Genomic DNA, 8,991 nt, shown 5'->3' with positions numbered 1-8,991 from the left:
GGATTAAATGCTCCCACCAAAAGACACAGACTGGCTGAATGGATACAAAAACAAGACCCATATATATGCTGTCTACAAGAGACCCATGTCAGACCTAGAGACACATACAGACTGAAAGAGAGGGGCTGGAAAAAGATATTCCATGCAAATGGAAATCAAAAGAAAGCTGGAGTAGCAATTCTCATATCAGACAAAATAGACTTTAAAATAAAGACAATTACAAGAGACAAAGAAGGACACTATATAATGATCAAGGGATCGATCCAAGAGGAATGTATAAAAATTGTAAATATTTATGCACCCAACATAGGAGCAACTCAATACATAAGGCAAATACTAACAGCCATAAAAGGGGAAATCGACAGTAACACAATCATAGGAGGGGACTTTAAAACCCCACTTTCACCAATGGACATATCATCCAAAATGAAAATAAATAAGGAAACACAAGCTTTAAATGATACGTTAAACAAGATCAACTTAATTGATATTTATAGGACATTCCACCCAAAAACAACAGAATACACATTTTTCTTAAGTGCTCATGGAACATTCTCCAGGATAGATCATATCTTGGGTCACAAATCAAGCCTTGGTAAATTTCAGAAAATTGAAATCGTATCAAGTATCTTTTCCGACCACAACTCTATGAGACTAGATATCAATTACAGGAAAAGATCTGTAAAAAATACAAACACATGGAGGTTACACAATACACTACTTAATAACGAAGTGATCACTGAAGAAATCAAAGGGGAAATCAAAAAATACCTAGGAACAAATGACAATGGAGACACGACGACCCAAAACCCATGGGATGCAGCCAAAGCAGTTTTAAGTGGGAAGTTTTTAGCAGTACAAGCCTACCTCAAGAACCAGGAAATATCTCGAATAAACAACCTAACCTTGCACCTAAAGCAATTAGAGAAAGAACAAAAAACCCCAAAGCTAGCAGAAGGAAAGAAATCATAAGGATCAGAGCAGAAATAAATGAAAAAGAAATGAAGGAGACAATAGCAAGGGTCAATAAAACTAAAAGCTGGTTCTTTGAGAAGATAAACAAAATTGATAAACCATTAGCCAGACTCATAAAGAGAAAAAGGGAGAAGACTCAAATCAATAGAATTAGAAATGAAAAAGGAGAAGTAACCACTGACACTGCAGAAATACAAACGATCATGAGAGATTACTGCAAGCAAATATATGCCAATAAAATGGACAACCGGGAAGAAATGGACAGATTCTTAGAAATGCACAACCTGCCGAGACTGAACCAGGAAAAAATAGAAAATATGAACAGTCCAATCACAAGCACTGAAATTGAAACTATGATTAAAAATCTTCCAACAAACAAAAGCCCAGGACCAGATGGCTTCACAGGCGAATTCTATCAAACATTTAGAGAAGAGCTGGCACCTATCCTTCTCAAACTCTTCCAAAATATTGCAGAGGGAGGAACACTCCCCAACTCATTCTACGAGGCCACCATAAACCTGATACCAAAACCAGACAAAGATGTCACAAAGAAAGAAAACTAGAGGTCAATATCACTGATGAACATAGATGCAAAAATCCTCAACAAAATACTAGCAAACAGAATCCAACAGCACATTAAAAGGATCATACACCATGATCAAGTGGGGTTTATTCCAGGAATGCAAGGATTCTTCAATATATGCAAATCAATCAACGTGATACATCATATTAACAAATTGAAGGAGAAAAACCATATGATCATCTCAATAGATTCAGAGAAAGCTTTCGACAAAATTCAACACCCATTTATGATAAAAGCCCTGCAAAATGTAGGCACAGATGGAACTTTCCTCAACATAATAAAGGCCATATATGAGAAACCCACAGCTAACATTGTCCTCAATGGTGAAAAACTGAAACCATTTCCACTAAGATCAGGAACAAGACAAGATTGCCCACTCTCACCACTATTATTCAACATAGTTTTGGAAGTGTTAGCCACAGCAATTAGAGAAGACAAAGAAATAAAAGGAATCCAAATCGGAAAAGAAGAAGTAAAGCTGTCACTGTTTGCAGATGACATGATACTATATATAGAGAATCCTAAAGATGCTACCAGAAAACTACTAGAGCTAATCAATGAATTTGGTAAAGTAGCAGGATACAAAATTAATGCACAGAAATCTCTTGTATTCCTATACACTAATGATGAAAAATCTGAAAGTGAAATTAAAAAAACACTCCCATTTACCATTGCAACAAAAAGAATAAAATATCTAGGAATAAACCTACCTAAGGAGACAAAAGACCTGTATGCAGAAAATTATAAGACACTAATGAAAGAAATTAAAGATGATACAAATAGATGGAGAGATATACCATGTTCTTGGATTGGAAGAATCAACATTGTGAAAAATGACTCTACTACCCAAAGCAATCTACAGATTCAATGCAATCCCTATCAAACTACCACTGGCATTTTTCACAGAACTAGAACAAAAAATTTCACAATTTGTATGGAAACCCAAAAGACCCCGAATAGCCAAAGCAATCTTGAGAACGAAAAATGGAGCTGAAGGTATCAGGCTCCCTGATTTCAGACTATATTACAAAGGTACAGTAATCAAGACAGTTTGGTACTGGCACAAAAACAGAAACATAGATCAATGGAAGAGGATAGAAAGCCCAGAGATAAACCCACGCACATATGGTCACCTTATCTTTGATAAAGGAGGCAAGTATATACAGTGGAGAAAAAAACAGCCTCTTCAATAAGTGGTGCTGGGAAAACTGGACAGGTACATGTAAAAGTATGAAATTAGAACACTCCCAGACACCATACACAAAAATAAACTCAAAATGGATTAAAGACCTAAGTGTAAGGGCAGACACTATCAAACTCTTAGAGGAAAACATAGGCAGAACACTCTATGACATAAATCACAGCAAGATCCTTTTTGACCCAACTCCTAGAGAAATGGAAATAGAAACACAAATAAACAAATGGGACCTAATGAAACTTAAAAGCTTTTGCACAGCAACGGAAACCATAATCAAGACGGAAAGACAACCCTCAGAATGAGAGAAAATATTTGCAGATGAAGCAACTGACAAAGGATTAATCTCCAAGATTTACAAGCAGCTCATGCAGCTCAATAACAATAAAATAAACAACCCAATCCAAAAATGGGCAGAAGACCTAAATAGACATTTCTCCAAAGAAGACAGACAGATTGCCAACAGACACATGAAAGAATGCTCAACATCATTAATCATTAGAGAAATGCAAATCAAAACTACAATGAGATATCATCTCACACCAGTCAGAATGGCCATCATCAAAAAATCTAGAAACAATAAAAGCTGGAGAGGGTGTGGAGAAAAGGGAACACTCTTGCACTGTTGGCGGGAATGTAAATTGATACAGCCACTATGGAGAACAGTATGGAGGTTCCTTAAAAAACTAAAAATAGAACTACCATATGACCCAGCAATCCCACTACTGGGCATATACCCTGAGAAAACCGTAATTCAAAAAGAGTCATGTACCACAGTGTTCATTGCAGCTCTATTTACAATAGCCAGGACATGGAAGCAACCTAAGTGTCCATCATCGGATGAATGGATAAAGAAGATGTGGCACGTATATACAATGGAATATTACTCAGCCATAAAAAGAAACGAAATTGAATTATTTGTAGTGAGGTGGATGGACCTAGAGTGTGTCATACAGAGTGAAGTATGTCAGAAAGAGAAAAACAGATACAGTATGCTAACACATATATATGGAATCTAAGGAGAAAAAAAAAAGGGGGTCATGAAGAACCTAGTGGCAAGACGGGAATAAAGACGCAGACATACTAGAGAATGGACTTGAGGATATGGGGAGGAGGAAGGGTAAGCTGGGACAAAGTGAGAGAGTGGCATGGACATATATACACTATCAAATGTAAAAGAGATAGCTAGTGGGAAGCAGCCACATTGCACAGGGAGATCAGCTCGGTGCTTTGTGACCATCTAGAGTTGTGGGATAGGGAGGGTGGGAGGGAGGGAGATGCAAGAGGGAAGAGATATGGGGACATATGTATATGTATAACTGATTCACTTTGTTATAAAGCAGAAACTAGCACACCATTTTAAAGCAAGTGTACTACAATAAAGATGTTAATAAAATAAATAATGCTGCAAACTCATTCCTCTTCTTAATAGAATCCAATTCCTGTGGTTAGAACACGGTGGTCCTTCTTTCTTTGCTGGGTTTCAGACGGAACCTATGCTCATCTAGTGACCAATCGCAAATCCTAGTGACATGACCCCCAATAGGCAATTCACAGCGTGAATGTTTGTTTTCTTTTAGTACAGAAGGAGGGTATCTCTGACTTCCTCTTCAGTGGCCAGCCATTGAGAGCTCTCTGCTCTAAAGGGTTCATGTGATTATGTCAGGCCATTTTGGATACGCTCCCTTTCTCAAGGTCAATGTCACTATATAACATAGCCTTATCATGGGAGAGATATCTGGTATAGTCCCTGTTTTGGAAATTACACAGGGTACATACAGAGGGAGGAATGAAAATTTGGGGAAACATCTTACCTTCTGTCTATAACAGAATAAACTCATGGATAATTTTTTATTCTCTGAGATAAAATCTAGTATTATCATTATATACTTTTTTTGCTGTACTTGTATCAGATTGTTCATTGAAAGCTCTTTCAGTTTGGACGCTACATTATTTTGACCTACCCACATCCATTTATTTTTTAGCACTCCTTTACTCTCTGACACTACACTGGCTCCAGGCTCATCTTGTATATTCTCTGACCAGCATTAGAATATATTATTTCACTAATGAGACCTGGTTCTTTTGATTGGAGAATTATATTTAAAAAACAAAACATGAGTTGTGGGTATGCTTGTTCCTACTGAGGTGTCCTTGCTTTTAAGACCATTCAGATGGCAGAAGAAGAAAAAATTTGTATGTAGAATAACCCATGTATGTTTATCTATCTATCATCTATCTCTCTACCTTTCATCTATCAATCACATATCTATCTATACATCTGTATTAAGCTAATCATGAGCTAATGCTGATATCTTTAAGCAAGAAGGAGGCTCTCACCAGGAACCAATTCTGCTAGCACTTTGGTCTTGGACTTCTCAGCCTCCAGAACTGTGAGAAATAAATTTCTTTTAAGATTACCCAATCTATCATATTTTATTATGGAGCCTGAGCTAAGACAAATGTTGAAAATCTTTGCATATGCTTGTTTTTTATTTGTGTACTTTCTTTGATGAGTTATCTGTTTATATTTTTGTGCAATAGTTAATTGGATTATTTATTTATGAATTTTAAGAATTTTTTGTATATTTTGGATATGACTCCCTGTCAGATGTTTGTTTTCCAAATGCATTCTTTCTTTCTATGGCTTATATTTTCACCAACAGTGTTTTTTTACAAAGCAGACTGTTTTTATTTTAATGAAGTACAACAACAATTTTTTTCTTTCACTGATTATGCTTTCAGTGTTGAATTTAAAAATTAATAACCAAACCGAAGTTCATACAGACTTTCTCCTTTGCTGTCTTCTAGATGTGTCATAGCTTTAAATTTTAGGTGAAAATCTATGAAAATTTGACTTAAATTTTGTACAAAATGTTATGGAACAATTTATTGAAAAGACTACTCTTTCCTTGTTGAGTTGGCATGGAACTCTGGTCTAAAATAAGTTGACTTCGTTTATGTGCATGTATTTCTGCATTCTCCATTCTGTTTTATTAACTTATGGGTCTATTCTTTGCCAATACACTGCCTCAATTATGGTAGATTTATACTAATTGTATTATTCCAGTAGTGTGAATTCTACAACTCTGTTCTTTTTCTTCTTAGAATTATTCTGGCTATTCCAGTTCCTTTGCCTTTTCGTATTAATATTAGAATCATTTGTCAATATCTGTAACTGGCTGGCTGGGATTTTGATTAGGATTGCCTTGAATTTATAGGTCAAATTGGGAGGAACTGCCATCTTAAAAAAACTGAATCTTCCAATCCATAAACATGGATATGTCTTTATTCATTTAGATCTTCTTTTACAGCTTTCCTCAGTGTCTTGTAGTTTTCTGTACATGAATCCTACAGATAATTTGGTTAAACCTCAGTATTTCATTTTTGTTGTTGTTATGTAAATGATACTGTTTTTTAAATTTAAAATGCCATTGTTCATTCTGGTATATAAGAAAGCATTAGACTTTTGTATATTAACTTTATACTTTGCTTCCTTGTGATACTATTAGTTCCAGGAAATATGTGGAGATTCTTTGAGGTTTTCTAATTAGGCAATCAAGCCATCTGGGAATAGACTTTTGTTTCTTCCTTTCCAGTATGTATATATTTTAGTTCTTTTTCTTGTCTCATTTAGTCACTCACTAGAACTTCCAACAGAGGTTGAATAGTTGTGGTAAGATAAGACATCCTAGACTTGTTCTTGATTGTAAGAGAAAAAACATTCAATCCCCCACCATTAAGTATGATGTTAGCTACGGGTTTTTTGTAGATGTTTTTTATCAAGTTAAGGAAGTTACCTATTATGATTTTCTGAGGATTTATATCATGCATAAGTGTTGGATTTTGTCAATGCTCTTTCTGCATCACTTGGTATTATCCTATTATTTTCTTTTTTAGACTGCTGATATAGTGGATTATACTGATTGATTTGCAAATGTTTTACTAGCTTTGCCTAGATGTAATAAATATCACTTGGTTGTGGTGTACAAATCTTTAAGCATTGTTAAATTTGGTTTGCATCTTATGTTCATGACAGATATGGTCTGTAGTTCTCTTTTCTTGAAATGACTTTTTTTGTTTGTTTTGGTATTAGGATTATACTGGCCTCGTAGAATAAGTCAGGAAGTGTTCCTTCTGCTTTTATTTTCTGGAAGAGATTATGGAGAATTGGTATTACTTCTACTTTAAATGGTAGAATTCACCAGTGAAACCATCTTGGGTTGGTACTTTCTGTTTGGGAAGGTTATTAATTATTGATTCAGTTTCTTTGATAGATATAGGAGTACATGGCATTTTTCTCCATCCTTTTACGTTTAACTTGTCTTTGTGTTTATATTTTAAATGGATTTCTTGTTAATAGGATGTATTTGGGTATTGCTTCTGACAATTTCTTTTACTGGTATGCCAACCTATTAACTTTTAAAGGGATCATACCATTTGCTAGCTGTTTTCTATATGTTCCATTTATTGTTTTCTTTTTTTTTTTTAAAGAACGATATTTATTTTACTTTTTTTTTTTAAAGGAATTCCTTTATTTTTATTATTTATTTATTTATTTTTGGCTGTGTTGGGTCTTCGTTTCTGTGCAAGGGCTTCCTCTAGTTGCGGCAAGCGGGGGGCCACTCTTCATCGCGGTGTGCGGGCCTCTCACTATCGCGGCCTCTCTTGTTGTGGAGCACAAGCTCCAGACGCGCAGGCTCAGTAGTTGTGGTTCACGGGCCTAGTTGCTCTGTGGCATGTGGGATCTTCCCAGACCAGGGCTCGAACCCGTGTCCCCTGCATTAGCAGGCAGATTCTCAACCACTGTGCCACCAGGGAAGCCCATCCATTTATTGTTTTCTTTTTCCTATTTTTCTACTTTCTCTGGGTTTGACTGATCAATTTTTACTATTCTATTTTATCTCCTCTATTGACTTACTTTGTTTATACCTATGTTTAAAACCTCCTTGTGGTTGCCTTAAGTTTTATAATATATATTTTAAATTGTTCTGAGGCTACCTTCCAATAATAGTAAACTGCTTCACATGTAGTGTAAGAATCTTATAGTCCCACTTGTCTTCATTTCCCTGCACATTGCTATAAAAACACACTACATTGTTATTTCAGTTACCTCTAGTAATACTTCGTTTTTTTCTTCCCATTTATGTTAAGGGTCTTATAACTCTGTCACTCCCCAGAAAAAAAATCTGTCTCTTGTAGCCTTACTAGCTGTATTTCACTGTTATTTGTATTAAAAGCTAATTGGGGGCTTCCCTGGTGGCGCAGTGGTTGAGAGTCTGCCTGCCAGTGCAGGGGACACGGGTTCGAGCCCTGGTCTGGGAGGATCCCACATGCTGCGGAGCAGCTGGGCCCGTGAGCCACGGCTGCTGAGCCTGCGCATCTGGAGCTTGTGCTCTGCCACAAGAGAGGCCGTGATAGTGAGAGGCCCGCGCACTGCAATGAAGAGTGGCCCCCGCTCGCCGCAACTAGAGGAAGCCCTTGCAGAGAAAACGAAGACCCAACACAGCCATAAAATAAAATAAATAAATAAATTTAAAATATATAATATTGGCTTCACTGTCTCTTTATAAAAAAAAAAAAGCTAATTGGATTTGTGCTGGGGCGGGGGGCAGGAACCCGGTCCAATTGGCCCCAGTCTTCCTAGGTACTGAGAACCCGGTTATCAAATGTGTGCCTTTCGCAAGTGTTACTGTCCCTCCTCCATGTGTAATGCTGTACCCAGCATATATTCCTCCCCCTTTCCCAGCTACAGTCGCTGTCTGATCTGCACTCAGGCTACAGTTTGTTTTGTTTTTGTCCTTTCCTTTGCAGATTAAGGCTTTCCTAAATAAAGCAGATAGGGAGATGAGTTCAGGCATGTTTTCTTATGTGCATATTATTTGGGAACTTTTATAACAGAAGAAATTTTAATTTGTAACAAATAAATGCTTTCTCGCCATTAGATCAAAAGTGTATGTTGCAGTGCTAAGTACAAGGACTATTTTATGAAGCTATAAATCTAGGAATTAATAAATAAGATAATGTTTACTGCTAATGGTCAATTAACATATTATTTTTCCCAGCCAGTTAAATGGCTAAAATTTAACTTTCTTCTTTCTGTTCTTATAAAACAGTAATGATATCTAAAGATGGAAAGTAGTCAAAGCATAAATAAATCTTTCATATTGTATAGATTTTCAGTTTCATGGTATTTTAGAATTTAAGAATTAACAAGTAACATAGATTGTCTTGTTAT

General features: G+C 36.2%; 1 long non-coding RNA gene across 1 annotated transcript; it reads left to right on the top strand.

The window, feature by feature from the left end:
- Window positions 1-4,026: 4,026 nt before the first annotated feature.
- Window positions 4,027-8,777, top strand: LOC309659168. The gene is made up of 2 exons (XR_014262649.1): window positions 4,027-4,139; window positions 4,186-8,777. It is a non-coding gene; the product is annotated as an uncharacterized lncRNA (long non-coding RNA).
- Window positions 8,778-8,991: the final 214 nt, after the last annotated feature.

Source organism: Balaenoptera physalus (genome assembly GCF_965194825.1).
Source record: "Balaenoptera physalus genome assembly, chromosome: 4".
Lineage (NCBI taxonomy): Eukaryota > Metazoa > Chordata > Mammalia > Artiodactyla > Balaenopteridae > Balaenoptera > Balaenoptera physalus.
Note: the sequence above shows the minus strand (reverse complement) of the source record. Positions and strands in the feature narration are given on the sequence as shown.